At 52.2% G+C, this 24,560-nt stretch overlaps 1 long non-coding RNA gene across 3 annotated transcripts in view; it reads right to left on the reverse strand.

The window, feature by feature from the left end:
- Nucleotides 1-24,560, reverse strand: part of LOC109455710 (protein ELFN1) — a 64,989-nt gene that overhangs the window by 34,828 nt on the left and 5,601 nt on the right. The gene's annotated exons all lie outside the window — the stretch shown is intronic.

The raw sequence follows: 24,560 nt of genomic DNA on the forward strand, positions 1-24,560 counted from the left end.
CCACCTGGGCTGGAGGGGTCAAAGGTGACGAAACACCCTGGAAAGTGTAGCTGCATAGTGATGTTCGGGGCTTCACCTGGGCCCCAAAGATCATTTGGGGCCTCTAAGTGTCCATTTCACAGATGAGAATGCACCTGTGCCAGAATGCCACAGGAGGGAGACTGAAGCCCAAGTCCATTAATTGAATTGTTGTGGGACCAAATAGCACTGAGGCCCAGACACAGGACAGCTCCAGAGGCTGGTGGATCCCATGACACAGACAGGTAAACTGAGGCCCTGAGAGGCCAAGTGACGGGTCCCAGATCACATGTTAGGGTGGGGGAGGGTGTGAGGCCTCCGTTTTCTGGCACTGTGTGCAGCTGGGCAAGGGCTCTGCCCCCACTATGCGGTGCCCCTCACGCGGTGGAGGCCGCAGCTGTCAGGGAGCAAAGCCGAGCGGGCTCCCCTGGTGTCCGCAGGGGGAAGGGCACCCCAAATCCTCCTCCTCCTTCTAGGATGGGAGCGCTCCTCCACTTGAAATCGGGGTAAGAGGGGTGGAAAATGAGAGTGCCCAAACTTGACATTTGCATTTCAAACACTTATATCAGCAAAACAAATAACAGTAATTATACCATTTGCATATTTTGTGCAATGATTGTTTAGCGAGAAGGGGGAGGGGCTCCTGCTGAAGCCAGCAGCCCGGCCTCCCCGCAGCTGCATCCGCTGTGCAGCCCCACCCACCAGAGTCTCCATCCAGCCTGCCTACTGAGGCCAGGGACAGAGGGGTGCCCCAGGGACAGAGGGGTGCCCCAGAGAGCAGGAAGACACTGCCCTCTGTCTGGACAACCTCTCCCACTATGTGGGCCTGGACTGACAGAAGCCACGCACCCCATCTGTGAAATGGGTTGCTGCTGGCTGCTCTGGGGCGCTGCAGGTGTGCCCCCATTACCTGTCACCTCAGGCTATGCCCCTTCTCCTCCAGGTTCTGTCCTTCAACCACTCCAAGCCCTTTCTAACTCATCCCCCCCCCAGCACGTGGCCACCTCAGGACTTTGCACCTGATCACACTCCCACCTGGAAGCCTTTCTCCCAGGTCTACCCACGGCTGCTCCTTCTCGTCAGTCACAGCCCAGTTCCAATGTCACTTCCCAACCACCCTGATGGGACAAGCAGGGCTGCCCTCTCTGGGGCCAAGAACTCTGCTAGGCTCCACGTGGCCTCACTGCAGGGCCTAGCCCACTGCCTGGAACACAGCCCCCAGGCCCACCTCTCCCCAGGCGCTGCAGTAGGTGCAGCCTTCCTGGGCGCAGGGGTTCCCCACCTGGTTCTGAGCCAAGCCAATGCGTGCAAGGTCTGTGAGTGCATGACTCATGTCTGTTTCTGTGTGTAAAGTGTGTGTATATGTGCATGTATTTATGTGTGCATATGGATGTGTGTGCAAGTGTTTGTACTGAGTGTATATATGTGTGTGTACAAATATTTATGTGTGTATATGTGTGTGCATGTGTATGCACGTGTATTTCAGTGTATGTGTATGTATTTATGTGTGCACGTGTATTTGAGTGTGTATGTGATGTGTATGTGTGCACATGTTTGTATATGAGTGTGCGTATGTATGTGTGTATACATGTGTGTGCGTGTGTGTGTACTATGAATTCTGGGTCAGGAAGCAGCTGCCGGGCTCTGCATGCCCACCCCCCACAGCTCAGTCTCAGGGTGAGGTGGGGACGGGGCTTGCCCCCACCCCCATCAGGAGCTGGGAGAGGGTGGTGGCCCTGCACAGCATCCCATGGCCCCCCTACCCCCTCCCTATTCTCTCCCCTCCCCCCTCCCCATCACAGCTGGGCTGGGCCCCCCCAGAGGCAACACAGGAAACCCCCTCCCCTGGGGAGGCTACCCCTTCTCCTGAACAAGGATCATAACAGCAAAGCCATCACTGTAGTACCGTGTGGTTGGCAGACTCACTAAATGCCACGTGCATTTTCCCAGAGCCCCATGAGGTTGGAACTACATTATTACTATGTCTGGGTTCCAGACGGAGAAACTGAGGCTCTCTTGCCCAAGGTCACAAACATGAGCCAGGATTTGTTTGTGCTTTTTTTAGGGCAAAAGCCCCCAAAGCACTGACCCCTGGTGACAGAACTCAGGACAGGTGTCATTAGCCCCATTTCACAGATGAGAAAACTGAGGCCCAAACACATGACGAGACCTGCCCAAGGTTACCCAGGATATTGCTAAGTTGGGCTAACAGATCTTTGCTTTTGATTTAAAGTCAGGCAGAGGCAGCGAAGGGGACTGTCCTGATGGTAGTTACAGCTCCATAGCTCCCGCGCTGGCTGCAGGCAGCCACCTCCCTCCTCCCCTAATCGCTTCCCACTGGCCTAGGCTGGAGGCGAGGCAGAGCCCCGAGATTCTGAAGTGCAGGTAAGGCCCCTTTCCCTGGTAAATTCTGAGCAGTAATTAACTCCTTTCTTCACACCCCACAGCCCCACAAATTCCAGAGGCAGCAAACAGTTAAATATGAAATATTAAGCAATAAAAAGAGCAAGATGAAAACAGAATTCAATATTTATCAGTCCTCAGGAGGGAGACAGGCTTTCCGAGCTCCAGAGGAATAGAATAAATTGTAAAAGAAACAAGAGGCAGACTTGACCATATAAAAATAAGGAAAAGGACCATAAAAAATAACAAAAAGTAAAAGATATACAACATACAGTGGGAAATAGTCATGGCAATTGTAACAGAGAAATGATAACTATCTTCATTATGTAACAAACTCATTCAAATTGATGAGGGAAACACCAACAACGTATAAACAAATGAGTAGAAGAACAGACACAAACAAAATACAAGTGGTTAAAAATATATGGAACAATGTTCAACCTCTTGCATAATCAGGGAAATGCACATTTAAAAAAATACATTTAGGCTCATCAAATAAACCATGACCTAGCAAAAACAACCAAAAAATAAAACCTTTAAAAATAGATAATACCCAGTGCTGGTAAGGTTATGGTAAAACTGGCAAAATTCTTTTGGAAAGTCATTTGGAAAGAAATACAGATCAAAATTCCTCAAATGTGCATGGCTTACAGCAGACAACATACTTAGTGGTAAAACCAAAACTTTTCCTTTGAGATCAAGACCAACACAAGGGTTCCTGCTACCACCACTTCTTTTCAATACTCAGCCAGTGCAGTAAGGCAAGAAAAAGAAATAAAAATGATACAATTCAGAAAGGAAGAAACAAAACTCTAGTCATTCACAGCTATCACGACTGTGTACATAAAAATCCCACAGGATGTACAAATACAGTAATGAATCACACAGCTTCAAGCTGTGAACGTAAAATCCATATACAAGTGTAGAGTAGATTTCTATATGTTTGCAGTAAGTCGAAAATGCACATTTCAAGTCAACACTGCAAGTTGATCTGTAGATTCAATGTAATCACAATCAAAATCCCAGAAGATTTTTTTCTTTTCGTGGGACTTGACAAGCCGATTCTCCCATTTGTGTGGCCTGAGACAAGCCCGAAATGCTTTTACTCTATCAGACAATTATAATTCGTTACACAGCTATGGTAATGGAGATGGTGTGGTCTTGGTACAAGGTCAGAGAAGTGAACCCAAGGATCAAAACAGAAAACTCAGGAAGCGACGTAGGAATCAACCCTTGATACGACACAGGAAGCTCAGTAAATCACTGGGAAGGAAGAGCCTTGTCAATAAATTAGATATCTACATGGGCCAAAAGTGAACTAGAACCCCTCCCTCACGCCACATGCAAAATCAATACCAGGTTGATTATAGACAGCTGGGAAAAGAACAATATATTTTAGAAGATAATATATAGGCCAATATATTACACAAGAATATATTGATAAATTTTACTACATAAAAATAATGAATTTCTGCTCTTAAAAATAATGAAAACACAGGCCACAAACAACAGAAGATAGCCACCTTCTACCTATCCTGAGGGAATGTTATCTTATTCAGAATCTATAAACAACTCCTATAAATTAGTGAGAAAAGCACAGACACCTCAATAATAAAATGGGAAAAGGTCTTGAAAAGGCACTCCACAGACGAGACCCTGGCCGATGGCCAGAAAACAAAGCAACCATAAAAGACACTCAGCTTTGTAAAGACAGAAGCTTCAAAGTCTAGTGAGTCTCATGTTGGGAGACGCGTGGCACAGGCGATGACGCTGTGCCCTGGAGCCCGACACGACCCCACCACGCTGGGAAACAGCATCGGGATCCCACCAGTGTGAACCATGGACTTGAACACATGCAACAGAACAGATGCAAAGAGGTTCATCATGGCCCCAAACTGGAAGCGACCCTGGAGCTGGAGTGGAATCTCTACAGCAATGGAAATGAACGAGCACCACAACCCACAATGAGTGGACAGAGTCCCCCCAAATCACGTCGACCCAAAGACCCAGGTCAGAGAAGACTATGTGCTGTGATTACATTTGAGTCAAATTCACAAACAGCCGCCCAGGAGGCCTGGCTCAGGTGCTGGCAGTGTGATTGGGAAGGAGGAGAGGCGGCCGTGGGCAGCAAGGAGCGCCGGGAGGCCCCGGGGGCTGGACACGTCCAGGTCCTCACACGGTGTGGCACAGGCCGACAGACTCTGCGGCAAGGAACCAAGACACGCTGAGCCCCGGGACCTACAGGCCCCGCGGGCACCAGACAGGCCAGGGGGCTTCAGGGCCGTCCCGTCTCTTGACCCAGACCTGGTTACGCCTTGTGCAAAACTCAGTGAGCAGTGCCTGAGGCTTTGTGAAGTTTTCCGTATGTCAGTTATACTTCAATTTGTTGTAAATTTTTTTAAGGGCCATGCCACCTCTGTCACAAACTCTCATCCTCAAAAGAAGAGCCCAGAAGGAAATTCTCTGAAGTGTTGACATGCTCCTCTTCGGGGTGGAACCACAGTTCGCCTCTCCTCCTTCCACACTCTCCTAACTTTCTATAGTGAGGAGATATATACACATATGGCTTTTGATATTGCAAAAGAAATAACATGCTAGTACACCCAATGAAATGCCAGGCCAAAACAAAAGCCCTGTGCTAATTTTGTTTTAGGCACTTCGGGTGCCAGGCTGGCTGGCGCTTTGGGAACCTGGGCTGAAGCTGGCACTGGCTCGGACCCCCACCTGCTCTCCTCGCCGACAGGAGCTGAGCTGCCTGCCATGTGCCCAGCACAGAGAGCTAGCTGGAAGGGAGCAAGGCAGGGGAAGGAAACTGCAGCAAAGGGCGACAGCAGTGCTTAGAGGGCACGGACCTGCTGCGCTGTGAGAGCCGTACATTTGATAACTGCTTATTAGAAATATGAAAATGAGGCTGGAAATTTGCTTGTCTATGAAATGAAGGCTGAGGTTCCCTTGGACTCTAACCGGCTAAGAATTTGGTGAGATGGTCCATCGCAGGCACAACATAAAAACGGCATCTAGACAAATGTGGAGTGTCCAGGTGAGCCTGGAACAGTTGCGCAGGGCACACTGGACAGTCGCCGCATCCCTCACACCCTCCTGCCATCTGTCCAGGGACTCCTATCCCTTTCTCAGGCATCCAGGCTGCCCTCGCAGGAAACCTGGACCAGCCGCAGCATCCAGCCATCTGGGTCCCTGTCCCCCCTCCCTTTCCACACCCACTGACCACTAGTCTAGCACTGATGGTGATGATGGTGACGGCAGCTGTGACAGTTCACACAGCACCGACTACATTCCAGGACTTACTTCCCATTTCCCTTCACCCAGCCCCACGAGGTGAACCTGTCCTTAGACCCATTCTACAGATGGGGAAACTGAGGAGCAAAACATAACTCCCTGAGCAGTTACCACCCTGCTCAGCAGTCCCCTTCGCTGCAGGTGGCCTCCCTGGGGGACCGAGGCATCTGGCAGGGAGGCCTGTGGGCTCCTCTCTGCACCCCTGTTCCCAGCCCAAGCAACATCTGTTCAGGTGAGTTTGCTGAGCGATGACAAACACCTCACCGTGTTCCCGCCTGAGCAGGCAGCACCGATAAGAAAGAGGGAAAGAGACATTCCCAGGACTACAGGGCTGGGCGGGGGGTCACCGAGAGGAAGCACTGTAGGTGTGCGGCTCTGATTTTCTCGTGCTACCAGGGGAGATGGGAGCCCTTCTGAAGTGGAAGAAACAGCCTGAGGCCCCTGAGGCCAGTGGGAGGGCAACTGGGACAGACCCCAGACCCCAACACTCCCCCACTCCCAGGTACTCAGCTCCATCTACAGGGCGGGCAGTGAGGGCTCACTTAGCCTCCTTCCTGCACACGACTTCTCAACAGCCTAGATACCCACCGTGGTAGAGGTGGGGGCAAAAGAGGCAGCCATCCCAGGACTGTCGGGTCTCAGGCTCACCTGTGTCCTGGCTGGAACCATGAGCATGAGACCCTCCCCACTGCCCCCTCTGGAACCTAACTCGCACCTCTCTCTCTGCCAGGAGGAATGCCATCCGTCCTCTCACCCTCACTTATAGCAAACTCTCCCCCACACACCGACACACACACAAACACACACACACACACACACACAGTACCCACCCCTGCGGGGAGGCCAGACTAGAGAGGATAGTGGTTTCTGCAAAGTATCAAAGTGGGTAGGGGAGGGGGCTGAGCCCTGGACCCCAGCCTGGATAGCAGTGCCACCTCCTCCGAGAAGCAGCTCAGTCTGTCCCACCTAAAGGAGCCACCAGGAGCTGCCAGCAGGTCACCCATGGCCAATTCTGCAGAGCCCTGGCTCTGTAGCATTTTCCTCACTTTGCTTGTTTGTGTCACCCCCACTGGACTGTCAGCTCTATAAGGGCAAGAACCATGTCTGTTTCCTTCACTGCTGTACCCTGGCATCTCTCCAGCACAGGGCTTAGCACACAGTAGGTATTTAATAAATGTACGCTTCATAAGGCACAGACTTTGTCTTGCAAGCTCAGGGCACGGGGTAGGCCCAGGATCTGCTGAGTGACCATCTGTGAATGAATAAATGAATGAACAAATGAATGAATGAATGGGAATCAGTTAAGCCAAAAGCATCCAGGCTTTCAAAGCGGGGCCATGGCGGGGCTGTGTCCACCCCTCTGCCTCTAGGCGGGGTTGGGCCTGGGCCTGTGTGGGCCTGTGTCATGGGCTGCTCCTGCCCTCCACCTGGGTGTCTGAACCCTGAGTGTGTGGCTCAGGGGAGCGGATGTGGGCTGGTGTTGGGAAGGGTTGGACAGGGCGAGTGGGGTCCCCATCACTCTGGACCAGGGCCCGGGGCTTGCCCAGCATGGAGGGAGTGAAGGGTCCCCCCCACCCCGTGTCAGCAGGAGTGTGTGAGTGGATCTGATGAGCTGAAGCAGAGCGTCACAGCCCTGGCCTGGCGGTGGGGGGTTGCAGTCATGGGGCCAGTCCCTCCCTCGAATGTCAAGTGCACGCAGACCCTGATGGCCTTAGCCACAAGGTGCACTGTACTGTCTGTGATGCAGGATGAGTGAGGGACACAGATGCAGGTGTGTCCCCCCCACCCCGCCGGCACTAGGAGCGCACAGGGGCCAGCTGCTGCACCCCTGGCTTACAGGAGGCTAGAGTCAGGGAGACAGTCTTGCAGAGGCCCCACCTCCATGTGACAAAAAGGTTGATTTTTCTCTGGAAAGGACCTTACGTAGTTCCGATGAGACACCGAATCTCAAGTGCGGATTCCAATGCCTCTCCCCAAAGGGGCAGCTGCCCAGTGGTCCCATGGGACCGAAGTGGCCCTGGGGAGGTACATAGCAGGCGGCCCTCAAAGCTAGTCTAAGTTTGGCACAGAGCAGTCGGGAGAACCAGGGGTGGTGACCATGACAGTGTGTCAGTGTCCCTGCCTCGTGTCTGTGCCCTCCACCCTTCGAGGGTCTCTGCAACTGGGTGGGTGGGTGTCTGAGTGCTGGGGGCCACCTCCTTTGAGAGAGCCGTGGGGGACCCACTCCAGTGTCACAGCACATGGCTGTGGGCGACTGAGAAGCCTGGAATCCCCTTCTAGGCCTCACCTCCCTCCCTCCAGCCTCCCAGGCCCTTTGTGACGGAACCACGGTTGCCATGGAAACCTGTGGCTGAGCGATGACTTCACAGGCCAGTGCAGGGGGAGAAGCTGGGCTGGGCCTGCCTGGTCTTGCAGCAAAGGGAGCAGGGAAGCCTCCTGGCAGAGGCGGGGAGGTTCAAGGCAAGGGCACCCTACCACAGGAGGCACCATCCCACTCCCTGAAGGAGGCAACAGGCCAGGGTCTGCCGGGCAGGGCTGGCGGGGTGGGCGGCCGAAGCTGCTTCAGGCCTCAATCTCCCTCTCCAGAGTGGGAGGGGCACCACTCTGGGGTGTTGGGCCCACGAACACGCTGCTCATGCTGCTCGGACCCGGCCAGGTGCACACACTCAATGCTTCACACCCAGTCCTGCTCACAGGGGTTTGCTGGCGAGGGGAAGTACTTTCACCTCTTCTACTGGCTGGGCCACCTCCAGGGAGCCCATCACGTGTGCCCTACCTGTCACACCAATTCACATCTCCCCAATGCCTGCTCCGTGCCTGGGGTTGCCATGGGGATGAGCTGGGCACACCTGTGTCCACATGGGGCTGTGGGCACCACTGCAGTGTCCACACGTGCTGTGCACACAGGTGTACAGGGGTGCCCACACCTATGCACAGCTTCCATGTCCACACATGTGCACACACACACGCAGCTGCCAATCCACACGGGCTGCGCGGTCTCACAGCAGGACATGAGCCCCACAAGCACACATCATCCGGGGTGCATGTGGCCCAGCCAGACCGCACACAGGCGCTGACCACTGTCCGCTACGGCGGGTGTCAGGAGGCAGTGGATGCCTCTTTCCCTTCTCTCCTTTGATTTAATCCACAGCTCTATGAGGCAGGAATTCAGGAAGCTTTCCCCAATTTCCAGGGGAAGAAATAGAGACTCAGAGAAAGAAGGTAACTTGCCCAAGGTCACTGAGCCCTCAGAAAGTTCCAGAGCTGGTGAAGAGTGGTAGGGGGAGGGCCAGGAGGGCATCAAGAATCCCGAAAACTTCCTTGGCCAGCAGAGCCTCCCCTGCCCCCTGCACCCAGCCAGAGGCAGCTGTAGCCTGGGCCAGGAGGTCCCTGGCCCCGAGCGTTTCCTGTTTATGACTCTGCATCTAATACCCACAATGAGAAGCCGCTAATGTGATGGATTTTCCATGTTTACAGCATCGTGGCCGCCTCCGCTGATTAGCAACCATTTTTCTTGGCTGCCTCTTCCCCAGCTCCACCCCTACCCCAGCTCCCGGCCCCAGGCCACCCTCACCTCCCTGCCAAGGGCCCTCCCCCAGGATGGACCATGAGTGGACTCGAGGCCAGAGGGAGGGGGCCTCAGCCCAGGCCCACAGAGCAGCCTGGCCTGTCCCTGCAGCCACTAACGGGGCTACCCGGGTCCTCTGAGAGCCCAGTCTTGGCCGGTCAGGTGCACAGAGCTGTCTGGACCCCAGTGACCAGCCCTGGGGTTAAGGAGTGGCTGCAGCACTGGGGGAGGCGGGTGTGGGCAACCCCATGAGAAAGACCCCACACCCTCAAGCGGCAACAGTGCCCTTGCCCACCCTTCACAGTCGCTGAAAACCAGCTTCCACTTCCACTCTGCCTCCCACTTGGCAATCAGGTCACGGTGCAAGTGGAGAAACCGAGGCCCAGAGTCAGAAGTGGCTTGTCTAAGGTCACAGGGCCAGGAAATGTCAGGCACCAGGAGGGCTTGTCCTAGAATCGGCCACTGCATGCAGTGGGGACAACAGGACTCCCTGGTGCCGGCACCACCCCAGCCAGCCACCCTGCCATCTGGGTGCCGTGGGCACCTGTGTGCCACCCAGCCAGGGCCAGTCGTGCTGGGCTCACAGGCACATGTTGCTGGTCTGGAACGCAGAAGTGGTCTTTAAACACTTCAGTGGTTTCATGTGGTGGCATCTCCCTGCATCCCGGCCACCCACGGCGCCAGGCCACACCGCTGAGGCCTAATGAGCAGTGAAGGTCCATTTCTCAAAGGTAAACATTTCCCAGGCTCCCTGGCCAGCCTTTGGACACAGCCTGGTTAACACCCTGGGTGCAGGGCCAAGACAGGCACTTGGGGAAACCGCCGTCCACGCAGGTTTCCACAACCCCTCAGCTCTCACTGCCCACCTGAGGCCCACAGAAGACACACCGCTGGTTTAGACTCCGCCTCTGGGGGTGAAGTGGTAAAAGGAAACCTGCATTTGGGCTCAGGCCAAGTGGGGCTCAAGCCTCAGTTCTGTTCCTCCCTGGCTCTACGAGCTTGACTGAGCAAGACACTTGTCCGGCCTCAGTGTCCCCATCTGTCATTTGATGACATTAGCCTCCTGAGCTGGGGTCTTCCACACTCACATCTGTTCCAAGCCCCTGTCCATACTGACATTGTCTTTTTCCAATCCCTGTGTGTATATCTACCTATCATGCATTCATCCAACTTTCAGCCATCCATTGATTCACCTCTCATCCTCTATCCTTTTATTATCCATTTTCCATTTTATCCATCCATCCATCCACCTCCCTCCATCCATCCATCCACCAACCATCCATCCATCCATCCATCCATCCACCATCCACCATCCATCCATCCATCCATCCATCCACCTCCCTCCATCCATCCATCCACCCACCATCCACCATCCATCCATCCACCATCCATCTATCCATCCATCCATCCACCTCCCTCCATCCATCCATCCATCCATCCATCCATCCATCCATCCATCCACCTCCCTCCATCCATCCATCCACCAACCATCCATCCATTCATCCATCCATCCATCCATCCACCAACCATCCATCCATCCATCCATCCACCATCCATCCATCCATCCATCCATCCATCCACCTCCCTCCATCCATCCATCCATCCATCCATCCCCCTTCCATCCACCTATACGCCCACCACCTTACCCATCTACCCACCCATTTATGGACATATAAAGAATATATCAAGCATGCAATGTGCCAGTTCTGGACCAGGCCTAGAGCCCAGGTCCCAAATCCTGACCCAGTATGCTTTTCAGGATGGCAGGTGCTCAAACAGCTCAAGCAGTACCCATTCTGTCACTGGCTATAGCTCTGAGCCCTGCCTGCTTGGGAAAGAGCTCCTTTCCCCTGCTCTAGGTCTCTTGGGAACAAGCAAAGCTAAGGGATGAGGGACGCACCCCGCTGACCCTGCTTCAGGGCCGCGTGAGCCTGGTCAGGAACCTCATACTCTCCTGCAATGGGCACATGACTGCAGAGACTTGCAATTGGTCCACACCAGGAAACCTGGTGGCTCAGAGGACTCCGAATGGACAATGGAGTTAGGGGACTCAACAAAATGATTAAAATGAGAGGCACAGGCTACATTTTTCCCTTGCCACCAATTCCATAGCTTATCAAGGGTCTGTGTTGCACCAGGTTCCAGCCACGAGCTAAGGTGGGAGTAGGCCTGCCCAGAGGAGCCCTCAGCAGATCCCAGGACAACCAAACACCCCAAAATATATCCACGGTTCCTTAGCAACCCACGGCTGTGGGGACTGAGCTGGGAATCTATGCTCTTCCCAATGTGTCCCTCTATCCTTTGGTCCCCTCACTTGTCCCTCTGTGCTCTCAACCCAGACACATTAGATGACTGGAAAGTGACTAAGGTCCTGTAGAGCGCTGAAACTGTGCTTACACACTCACTCTTGCAAGCACACACATGTATGCATGTATGCACACACACGCATACACGCTATAGACAGTGTGCCGTGTAGAGGGGCTAGGTTAAAAAATAATGTCACTAAATTAAGAAAAGAATATACTATTAATAAACATAACAGTGGCACAGGCGGTTGGAGCTCCCTGCCAGTTCAATTCCTACATGGGCCAGTGGGCTCTCAACCACAAGGTTGCCAGTTCAACTCCTCGAGTCCCGCAAGGGATGGTGGGCAGTGCCCCCTGCAACTAAGATTGAACACGGCACCTTGAGCTGAGCTGCCTCCCAGATGGCTCAGTTGGTTGGAGTGTGTCCTCTCAACCACAAGGTTGCCTGCTCGACTCCCACAAGGGATGGTGGGCTGTGCCCCCTGCAACTAGCAACGGCAACTGGACCTGGAGCTGAGCTGCGCCCTCCACAGTTAAGATTGAAAGGACAACAACTTGACTTGGAAAAAAATCCTGGAAGTACACACTGTTCCCCAATAAAGTCCTGTTCCCCTTCCCCAATAAAATCTTAAAAAAAAAAAAAAAATAAGAACTTGGATGACTCCCCAGCAAATTTTGCTGAGTGAAAAGAAATCCAATCCCAAAAGCCACATACTGTGTGATGTCACTCATGCAGCACACTTGAAAAGACAAAATTACAGAGATGCAGAACAGGTGAGTGTTACCAGGGTCAGTGACAGGGTTGGGGGGCAGAGCTGAGTTTGGCCATAAAAGGGCCAAAAGAGGGACCTCTGTGTTGGCGGGAATGTTCTGAGTCTGACTGTGTCACTGTCAATATCCCACTTGTCAAGACTACAGTTTTGCGAGATGGTACCACTGGGAGAACTGGATAAAGGTATGTGGGCTCTCTCTGAAGTATTTCTCACAATTTCATGGTACTCTACACTGGTCTCAAGATTAACATTTTAATTTTAAATAAATAAATTAAATAATGCCATTGAAAGTGGTATTTTTAATAAAAGGTGTAAGATCAACTGGATTAATATATGTGGGAAGAACTGAAACTTGACCCCTATTTCTCACTGTAGAAAAAAAAATAATTCCAGGTGGACCAAAAGTCTAAATGTCAAATGTAAAACAAGAAAGCTTCTAGAAGTTATGATGGAAGAGCATCTTCAAGAACTTGAGGTCAGAAAAGATTTACTTAGAAGCTAACAAAACACACTAACCATGATGGGTGACTTGGGCTACAGTAAAATGAAGACCTTCTCATCAAAAGACATGATTGGAAGAGTGAAAAGTCAAGGCACAGAGTAGAAAATATATGCAACCTGTATGTTCAAGAATGGGAGAGTTTAAAGATACACAAAAAGTTCCTACAAATGTATACGATGAAGACAGATATCTCAATAGAAAAAAGGGTAAAAGTTTTCAACAGACACTTCCCAAAAGTCAACATCCAAATACCCAAACTTATGACAGGTGCTCACCCATCGGTCTAAAATTAGAAAGACTGACAACAGCAAGTGCCGGCGAGGATGGGAACAACCAGCACTGAAGCAGGGCTGGCAGGCGGGGTGCGCGCCCGGCAGTGTGAACTGGAACGACCACTTCTGAACACTGCGTGGCGCTATCTGCTGACATTGAACATAGGCCCAACCTGTAGCCCCACTGCTAGGCGAGCTGGCTGACAGCCCTGAGTGCACATGCCCACGAAAGGCGACTACAAGGATGTCTACAGTGACGCTCTCCATAAGTGCGGAAGGCCAGGAAGAACCCAGACGTCCATCACAGTAGAAAAGCCAATCCATGTAACATTCAACATCAACAAAGTGTATCGACAACACCAACATTGGTTGTTCTGCTCTAAAGAGCACATCATGTGTGGTTCTGTGCATATAAGGCACAAAAACGGGAAACACTAATCTATGGGATTGAAAACCAGAAGTGTTTCCCTTTGAGGAGGAAAGAGGGGTAGCAATCATGAGGGGATCTGCGGGGCATCTGACATGCAGGTAATGTCTTCTTTCTTGACCTACATGGTTCTTATACGAATTTCACTTTGTGATAATTCACAGAGCTGTATATGTTACGTTTTTTTAAATTTTGTTCTTAGAAGATAAAACCACAGGAGTGACATTTCTTGCATGCTGTAGTGAGAAGGTCACCAAATCCTCTCCCTCAAACAACTATAAAACTAGTCAAAGACTGATCAAAAATTAACTATTTCAACATCCTAAAAATTAACTATTTCAACATCCTAAAATAACTATTTTAACCAAAGACATTTCTTCATGAAAAACTACTGACCTTTGAATAAGAAAGGGGAAATTTCTGGCGTTCTGACCTGGAACTTCCATCTCCCCACTCCCAGCTCAGCGGGTGCATCACCCTAACTGGACGGTCCAGACTGTGAAAACCAGAAGCCTCTCTGCCAGAGGCTGATTTGATTCGGATCAGAAGAAAGAACTTGCGCTCAGCAGCAGTGATGTGAGCAATAAGTAGCAATCTCAGTGGCAAGTGAAGGGAAATGCCAGTGATTCTACCAGGCTGGGATTGTGATCCTGGCTGGGGCTGTAATAGGGCAGTGGACTAGCTGGAAATTTGACACAGGGAGACACAGAATGTGACAGTAGCAGCAGGGCGCTTGGGTAGCATGCATGCACAGGGGAGAGCAGAGAGGACCCGAGAAATCCACACATCCCTGACCTACTGAGAGCCTGCAGACGTGCCCAGAGAAGACATAGGAGGGTCTGGCAGAATGTAAAAGCCAGGGTAGACTTGAAAACTGCCTGGTTTTTAAATGTGCTCCTTAACCCACACACAGATCCATCAGCAGAAAATGGAAGCCTGACTGGCTCAAGGTGTTTGCACATAACCTCTGGCCAATTGCTGCCTGACCACTAAGCTAAGAAGATGCAGAAATGATCCCGAGAAAGCCAGAATTGAAATAAAAAATAAAAGCATATGTATAAAGGGAAGCAAAACAGAGACATCAACAGTCGTGCATCAGGGAAAATGGATTTCAAATTTTAGCTGAGGCAAGTTACTCAGTAAACAAACAAACAAAATAGCAACAATTACAAGTCTCGGGGAAAAATAAGAATCCAGAGCTGCTACAACATATTACCTAAAATGTCTATTTTTGACACAAAATTACAAGACATGAAAAGAAACAGGAAAGAGTATCTCGTACTCAGAATAAAAAGCAGTCAATGAAAGCTGTCACAATGTCACAAGATGTTGTGGATAGCAGACAAGGACTTCAAAGCACTGATCACAACCCCGTTAAAAAAAATCAACAGATAATCATGTTTAAAGAATTAGAGGAAAGTATGATGACAGTGACTCAAAATAGAGAACCTCCATAAAGAGACAAAAATTACTTAAAAATGGAAATTTTGGAATTCAAAAGTACAATAAGTGAAAAATGTATGAGAGGCTCAACAGTAGATGTGAAATGGCAGAAAGAAGAATTAGTGAACCTAAAGACAGCTCAGAAGAAAATATAAAGAACAGAGAGAAAAAATAAAGAAAAGTGAAATGAGTCTCAGATGTCTGTGGGACAACATCAAGGGCACCAACATACATGTGCTGAGAGTCCCAAGAGAAGAGGGAGAAAAAGGCAGGAAAAACATTTGAAGAAATAACGGCTGAAAACTTCCCAAGTTTGATAAAAAACATTCATCTAACAGATGCCAGTTCAACAAACCCCAAGTAGGATGAAAACAAAACCATGCACACCTAAACACATCATAATCAAACTGTTTAAAGACAAAGAGAAAATAGAAAGAAAAAGGTTATTCATCACATGCAGAGTTAAGGTAATACGAGAAATGGTTAATTTCTCATCAGAAACTATGGAGGTGAGAAGGCAGTGGAACGGCATATTCAAAGTGCTGAAAGAAAAATATCAACCAAGAATTTCATATCCCACAAAACTATCCTACAAAAATGAAGGCAAACTAAAGACATCCACAGACAAAGACTGAAATAATTTGGTGCTAGCAGACCTGCTTCAGAAGAAATACCAAAGGCTGAAAGGAAGTCATTGCTGATGGTGATTGAAATCAACAGAAAGAATGAAGAGCACCAGACGTGGCAAATGTGTAGATGGATAGAAAAGACTCTGTAAATGTATTTTCTCTTTCCTTCCCTTCTTTTAAAAACATATGAGCATATAGGGAAATAATTATAACCCTATATTGTTGGGGTTTTAGCATTACTGATGTAGTAAGTATGACAGTAACATACAAAAGAGAGAAGAGAAAATAGGACTATATTAAAGTTTCCCTATTTACCATAATTAGTGTTAATCTGAAACCATTTGTAATGAGGTAAGATGCATATTATTATCCCCCGACCAATCACTAAGAAACAACCCAAAGGAACATAATTTTAAAAATTTAACCAAGAAATTAAAACAGTACACGAAAAGTACTTACCTAACACAAAGAAGGCAGCAAAGGGGAAACAGAACTAAGGGGGGGAAATGAGATGTGTAGAAAACAACTAAAAATGGTAACCATATCAAATAAAAAAATTACATTAAATGTGAATGGACTAAACAGCCCAACCAAAAGGCAGAGATGGTCAGACTAGGTTAAAAGAGCAAGACCCAAGTACATATTGTCTAAAAGTGATACGTTTTACATTCAAAGTGTTGAAAGTAAAAGGATGGAAAAGTACATGCAAATGGTAATCATAACAGAGCTGGAGGGGGTAAATTAACGTCAGACAAAATAGACTTTAAGATAAGAAATATTACCACAGGCAAAAGGGACATTTCATAATGCTAAGCAGGTCAATAGCTCAGGAAGATATGACATTTATAAATGACTATGCCCATAACGAAAGAGACCAAAATACATTCATTAAAAATGGACAGGATTGAAAAGACAATTCAACAACAGTTGGAGATTTCCATACTCCATTCTCAACAACTGATAGAACAACCAGGCAGCAAGTTAGCAAAGGCATAGAAGAGGTGAACACTATTACCAACTTGACCTGACTGAAATTTGTACAACATTCCACCTTGCAGAATCCACATCCTTTCAAATGTACAGGATACATTCTCCAGGAATCACATGTGATTGGCTGTAAGACAAACCTCAATAAATTTAAAATGAAGGAAACCATAGAAAGTATATTCACTAACCACGATGAAATTAAATTAGAAATAAACAAAGAAATAAACCTGAGAAATATTTGGAAAATAAAAAAATAACCCATGAATCAAAGAACTCACAAAGGAAATTAGAAAATGTCTAATGAGAGAGAAGAAACAAATTACCAAAATCTGTTATTAAAGAGGAAACATCACTACCAACCCTGTAGAAATTAAAGGGAGCATAAGGGAATATTATGAACTTCATGCAAACAAATCAGACAACTGAAGGGAAGTGGACACATGCCTACAAAGACACAAACCACCAAAACTGATTAAAAAAGAAGCAGAAAACCTGAATAGATGTATAACCATTTTTTAACTGAATGATTAATTTAAAATATTCCCACAAAGAAAGGCCCAGGCTCAGATGGGGTTTTGTGGTAAATTCTGTCAAATATTTAAGGAAATAATATTGAACTTTCACAAACTCTTCCAGAAAAATAAAAAAAAAGGAGAAAAACTCCCCCACTCATCCTATGAGACCAGTATTTCCCTGATACCAACACCAGTCAAAGACTTCATTAAAAAATAACAGACCCATAAACCTCATGAACACAGGTGTAAAAATCCTTCACAACACATTAGCAAACCAAGTCCAGCAACATATAAAAAGCAAGGGTTGCCCTGGGTCCCTGGACCCCACAAGCCCCTCCCCTAGCGCCTGACTCAGGGCAGCCCTGGCTGCCCCAGCAATGAAGAGCCAGAGCTGGTTACTCATGTCCCCCACCCAGACTCAGCACTCCCATCTGTGAAATGGGCAGAAGGGCTGCAGGATGGGGCGAGGAGGGTCAGAGACGAGCAGATCGGGGTTCTGGCACTTGTGAGCTGTGAGTCTGGGCAGTCAGTTCACCAATCCATGTCTTGGTCTCCTCTCTGTGACGTGGGCACACAGCAACCTCCCTCCTGGGTGTGTGAGGGTTCTCAGTGGTGGGCAGGGTGTGAGCGAAGTTCTATGGTTCTAGGAGTCCTCAGGAGACAAGACTATGGCAAGCAGGGTGGGAGAGGGACCAAGGGTCCCCTGGAGGGCCTGCAAAGGGAGCAGATCCCCCCCTGAGTGACCCTTGACTCGGAAGCAGTGCCCCTCCCCTCTGCCCCACCTGTCTCCCTGGCCCTTGGCTTCCCAAGGACCCCCCAGGACACAGCATGACCACTGACTCCTGGCCCTGAGCTCTGTGCAGTGCCAGCTGGAAGGGAAGCTGGGGTGCGACTCTGGGAGGGGGTGTCCCACCTGCACGAGCCACCCCAGGAGCCCTCCTCCCAGCCGTGCCACAAAGAAACATCAACTGCCGTGTGCCAGCACACACGGGACACACCTGGACCTGTGTGCCTGCTGGGCCCTCACACAGAGGGCGTGTGAGTGGATGTGTCTACAAGAACACGCTGGGACATGTGTCAACATGTGGAGAGGCGCCCAGGGGTTGGGTGTGAGGGCTACATGTCACTTTAGAGTGGCTGGGCACCTCTGTGGCCAGTGAAGGCCAGTCGGCACGTTTGTACATGTACCTGAAAAGTTAGCACATACACACGTGCGATGTGAGCTGGGCGTGCATCCGTGCCTGTCAGAGTGCAGGTGTGACAGCCTTGTGTCTGCATTTCAGTGCAGCTGGGACGTGGCCCATTTCAGCCCTGACTTGTGTGCCCTAAGGCCAGTGGTGACACTGGATTTCTACCGCGTTGTCTTTCTAAGAAGCCATCTCTGGCAAATCTCATCCTTCAGATCTAGCATGTGCTTGCTCTGTGGGGACCCCGTAATGAGGAAACCAAAACGAGCCTGGGTGTCGTCACACAGCAAACAGTTAGGAGCCGGGGTTGGCTGCACCCCTGGCCTCCTCCCCAGACACGCTGGCCAGCTCCAGACCCACGGGCACTCCACGCAGGCCCCCGGGAACCCCTGGGGGCTCTACACACACCCTTCATTTCATAACCTGTCCGCTGCACTGAATTTGCAAAAACTAAAAAAGCAGGCAAATTCATCTTACAGATGAGGAATCCGGCATCAGAACGCCCCCTGCACTGGGGAACGGGAACTCATGAGGGCCGCATCCGCTGCCTGCTCCCCGAGGCGGAGGGGCAGTGCCCCCAGGAGGGCACACACACGCACACACAGTACGCCCCCTCACGCACCCATGCCCAAACCACGACAGGAGCAGTCCATCTCTGGAAGGAAGGGCACCTCCGGCTCTGGGTGGCTGGGGTTCCCTTTCCTGGCACCCCCAGGGCTGGCGCCAAAGCCATCTGTGGTCCACACCAATCCATTGGGGGGCTTCAACCCCCCCAGGCCCTCCCAGAAAGACATCTCGGGAATGTTTCGGATGTCAAAGGCAAACAGGACTTGCTTGGCACGACCCTGTCCTCCACACGAATGCGTCCCTGATTCCCATAGGTGCTCGTATAAATGGGAAACGGGCTTTGCTTTAGACAACATTTTTCTCTGTAGGAATGCAGCTCTGCTGTTTTAAGCAATGTCAAAATAGATGTCGCGTGTCTCTCCGTCACCAGCGTCATCAGCCCGGTCTAGGTTCCCTGTTTCCCCAAGACACGGCTCATCTCCAATCGTGCCCCTGAAAACCCTTCCTCCCCTCCAGCAGCGGGATCTTCTAAAGCTGTAAGCCAGCCTCACCTCCCAGCTGCTCAGACTCCCCAAACGCTTCCCAGGGCAGAGAGGATGAGCCCAGCCTTCCCCAGAACCCTGCCACCCTCTCCCCTGGACCCCAGGGGCTCCCCCACTGACCTCTCTCCCTGGAGGCCGCCCGCCCCTGCCCTCCCTGGAACGTGCCAAACTTACTGCCCCCTCTGAGCCTTTGCATTTGCTGCTCCTTCCCCAGTACTCTTTCTCTGCCTCCCTGCACAGCAGGGCACAGAGGGACACAAAGAAGCCAGGGCTGAGGGCCCCGAGGGACAAAGCCAGAAGCCCTGGGATCCCGGGAGCATCAGAACTTACAGACACAGCTCCAGCTCACCTCGCTGTACCCTGTCTTCCCCGGCACCCTCCTAGCAGAAGGGAGACAGGCTCAATGAGGGGAAGGGACAGTCTCCACAAGCTGGGCCTCCACCTGGGACCACGGCACCCCTAGACTCTGCTCCCAGCCCCACACCCCTGGAGGGGGTTGTGCTTTAGACCCACTTGACAGACAAAAGCACCGAGGCACGAGGGGAGGTGGCCTGTGCCTGCACACATGGCCAGCTAGCAGCACAGCACCCGACCTACAGCTTCTGTCGGGCTAGCAGCGGAAGGAGACATCTCCGCGGAGATGGCAGAGGCCCCGGGGAAGGTCAGCAAGCACACCCTGAGGGTTCCCAGCACCTTGTGGAGGGGTGGGGTGGTGGAGGGGGCCTTGAGGGGAGCCAGGGCTGGGTATCCACGCTGCTGCCATTTCCGGACGCTGGTAACACCCTCCCAGCCACTCTAGGCCCTATCTCAACACAGGACCAGAAACGAGGATCCCTCACTGTGTGCTCAGCAAGCCTGCTCTCCACAGCACCTACTGTGTATAAGGCCCAGAAAGCCCCTCCAGATGCGGTCCTTGGCCCTCTCCGCTCTCCCCCGCAGTATAGGGCAGCACGTGGCTGCCTGTCTGTGTCTCTGTGTTTGTTACATGAAAGGGAACTGATGACTAAGAAGAGGGGCCTGCATTTGATCTGCTGAAAATAAAACAGTAGGGGCGGCCGGTCAGCTCAGTGGTTAGAGCGCGGTGCTGGCAGCACCAAGGTTGCCGGTTTGATCCCCGCATGGGCCACTGTGAGCTGCACCCTCCTTAAAAAATAAAAAGAAGAAAACTATAAACACAAGGGAACCCCACCCCCCCACCCCCGGCGGGCCGTCATCTCCCAGGGCTGCTACCCTCAGACGACCTGGGCAGGACCCATCTGCTTCCCAAGGTAGCACTACCTTGACCCCAGCTCCTCGTACACTTCCGGGGCAGGGCCCGGCCTCTGCCACACCTGTCCACACCTCCAGGCTGCTGACAGCTCTCCACACGGCTGTCCAGAAGCCTCACTGTCCCATCAGCCCGTTTAAAGAAGTAGCCACTGGAGGGGCAGACCAACAGGGCTGTGCTTCTTGGGGGGGGGACCTAAAGGGGTGGACAGAGTGGGCCAAAGGCTGCGGGGGGTGACGGCCCTCAGCCCCAGCCTGTCCACTGTGAGCACCTTCCCCACACGGGGAAGCTGCAGGCAGGGCCTCTGTGCTCCTGTGCAAGAAGATGAGGGTCTGCAAAGATCATGTGCTCTCTCCAAGGGGTGTGGAAGGTGTGGTGCCGGGGACAGAGTGTGGGAGCCAGGCTGGGCCTGAACGCTCCTGCCAGCTCTGCCACTGGCTTGCTGCTGCTCGCCTATCCGGGCCTCAGTTTCCCCATCTGTTCAATGGAGCCTCTATCAGGAACAATCGACCTGTACTGATGGCCTAGAAGGGCACTGGGCAGGACCGCTGGATGATCTCCCAGGCTATGTTCCCCACCCTCCTCTTCCCCATGGATGCCCAGACTGGCCTCTTCCTGCGCTCCAGCCTTGTTTTGGGGTCCTGAGGCATTACAGATGGTGAGGCCACACCCTGTACTGTGGGAGCCCATCCAGAAGCCAGCAGAGGGAGGAGCCCGGAACCACACAGCCATGGTGGGGGGGACACACCCTCACTGGCCCAGCTGCTGTTTAGCCCCCGTCCCACCCCTGCTCTGCTCCCAGCCTGGATGCCTGTCCCTTCCTCCACGACTATCTAAATGCTGCCCATCCCTTAAAGGCAGGCCAGAGCCCTCCTCTGGGAGGAGCCGTCCCCTAGAAGGAGCTTGAGGCCTGCTCACAGGGGAGGGGGACCCTGAGGTCTAGTCTGCCTGGAAGTCCTGAGGAACTGAGGCTCATTGTCAGGCAGGCAGGGCGGCATCCCAGACAGGGCTGAGTCAGAGACTGGGGTCTCTCACCATGCCTGGGGGGAGGGGGTGCTGCCACGGAGAGGCCTGGGTGCAGACGTGGCCCAGTGCTCAAATGCTGGGCCAGCCTCCAGGACTCAGTTTCCCCACTGCTCCTCCTCACCCAGGGCCCAGGGCAGGAAGTCAAGGTAGGGCCCATCCTTGACCCTCTTGGGAAGGCCATCAGGCTCTGCTGGGCCCCCCACTGCTCTGGGCCCCTATTTTAGCTTTGTCTCCAAGCCGAGAACAGTCTGGTCCTGGTTCCCAGGACTCCAGCTGTGGCTCCACCACTCTCTTGCTGTGTGACCTTGGGTGAGGCTGCACCCATCTGGAAGATGGAGCTGCCCTCCACGAGAAAGGACCATGTATATGTATTTCTGTTGGTGGTATCGCGGGTGTCCCCAGCCCTGGACACAAGCTCCGCCAATGCCAGGGTCCCATCCCACTCTTGTCCCCTGGCTCCAGGGAGAGCACAGAGAAGGTCCTCAGTGTGTCTGCTGAATAAACCTCCAGGGACTCTCCCAGCTCCAAAGGCCAGGACTCTCAGTCCCTGTCCCCAGTGGCCACTGGGTCACAGGGTGGTTTCTCCAGCCCCTCTTCCCCTACCCAGAACGTTTGGTAAAGCCAGGTCTCAGCCAGCCAGGCTTGGTGGGGCTGGGGGGTGGAGGGTGATGGACAGGCAGGCCCAGAGAGAGGAGCTGAGTGTGCACAGCAGCCACCCCACTTCTTGCTCACCTCCAGGGCCACCATCTGGCATAGGGTACATGGGTACGGGGGGGTGACAGGGAGCAAATGTCCCCAATAGCCGAGGCTGTGCCTACCCTGCTTGAATTACCAGACCCGAACCAACACAGCAGGAGCACAGGACCCCCTTCCGGCACCCTCTCTGCCCCCACGCACTGCGTGACCTCAGGCAATGCCTCAGTCTCCCCATCTCAGGGGGTGCTGGGCTGGATGACACCAAGTCTCTTCCACATCAAGACTCCTGTCCCCTGCGTAGGCTCTCCCATCAGCCACCCCAGCAGACACCCAACCAAGGCCAGTGGACACCTGAGCTTCTGCTGGAAGAAATCGGAATCCATGACAAGACAAAAAGGGAAGAAAGGGCGATGTGGAGGCATGGGGGTGACAAATGTACCCAATGTGCCCACGGCAATGCCACTATCTGCTCCAGGTTCACGCCCGGAAATTTATGGCCCCGTCACCTGGCCCTGGACATCCATCTCCTCACTGCCACTCACTGGCATTTTTCCTGTGCCCTCCCTCCACAGGTACCACCCACCAGCCACCCACAGCTACAGGCTCTGCCTGTTTGCTTCCTGCTGAGATATGGGAACACCCAGGGTCCATGCACCACAGATCCTCTGCTGATGGGAACTGGGCCCCTAAGGGCTAGGGCCAGGCGTGGGGGGAGGCTCTGACCCCGGGCTCAGACGAGGAGGTTTTCCTGAGCGTTTAGAAAACCCACTGAAATCTGCTTGTGTGTGTGTGTGTGTGTGTGTGTGTGTGTTAGACACGCAGATGTGGGAGCCAGGCAGACGCTCCCCTGTACCCGCTGGTCCAAGTCCCTGTCATGACTCTGGCCCTGCTGATTGTTCTCTCTTGGAGCAGGCAGGTGATGCTGACAAGGAGACATCTACGGACCAAAGTTCAAATTTCTACGAATCTAAGGGTCCAAGCTCTGACCCGAGGCTCTCCCAGGAAGGGGCCACCTGTTTCTTTGGGGGGCTGGGTAGGGAGGTGGGGCCCAGGTGTGGGGCGCCACTGCCCAAGGCACTGGGAAGAACTGCTGAGTTTTTCAGCGAGTCCTGTGGGCAAATGGGAAGGGCTGCCTGCTGTTCCTCCTCCGGCCCCAGGTGCTGTGTCTGCCACATCCCTTCCCCGCCCCCCTCCAGGTGTGCCAGACCTCAGGATAAGAGCTGCCTGCTCCAATCAGCCTGCCGTGTCAGTCTGAATGGTACGCAGGCAGCAGGCCAGCAGCAAGTAGGGGGGGTGGGGCTGGGCTGCACCTCTGGCTGCAGGAGAGGGTCCAGCTGATGGGAGGAGGGTATGGCTGCCAACCTTTGTGATCCAGGGACCCTCAGGTCTTCTGCCCACCAGAGGGTTTCAGACCTCTCTCAGTATGTACGCAGGACAATGAAAGACCAAAGGGCTGGAGTCCTGGCTTGGCGTCACTCATTAAGTTCAGAGTAAAGGTGGGCATTCTCCTGGGACAAACCAGCCACCTGGAGCGTGTCCCTCTATCTCTGGGAGTGTCTCCTCTTCTGATGAAGTGGGACACAAACCTGGGAGGGGGTGTGCACCTGTCCTCCCACGCTGTTCAATTAAAAGATGAAAGTTGCAAAGACCCAGGGCAGAGGAGGCCAGGGGGCCAGCTAGGCAGGAAAGACAGGAATATTTGTGGCTTTAAAGCAATATAAGCCCCATTTGCTTGTTTCCTCTGGGGCTGTACAGAGGCTGGGGGCCTCTTTAAAAATGGCTCCTGAGAGAGACAGAGTGGGGTTGGCTGCCCTTTATACTCCCCTATTTCTGCCCCCTTCAAAAGCTCTTGTCCCCAGGGCTTCCGGGATCACATATCCTGTGAACACTTCCTGCACAGACCCCAGCCCAATGCAGAGGGTGAAAGGGAGACACAGCGGCATCCAAGCAAGGGCTCTGTGACCACTTGCAGGAGAGAAGACACACCTGAGGCTCTGCTGGGGCTGCAAAACGGTCTTGGTCCCCCCAAGCTTAGAGGAGAGGCCTCCTGGGGCAATTTCTGTGCTAAGCCTTCACTGCAGATGGAGCGCCTTCCACAAAGTACAGTTACCATTATATCCCCATTTCACAGATGT

The sequence above is a fragment of the Rhinolophus sinicus genome, linkage group LG10 (genome assembly GCF_036562045.2).
Source record: "Rhinolophus sinicus isolate RSC01 linkage group LG10, ASM3656204v1, whole genome shotgun sequence".
Lineage (NCBI taxonomy): Eukaryota > Metazoa > Chordata > Mammalia > Chiroptera > Rhinolophidae > Rhinolophus > Rhinolophus sinicus.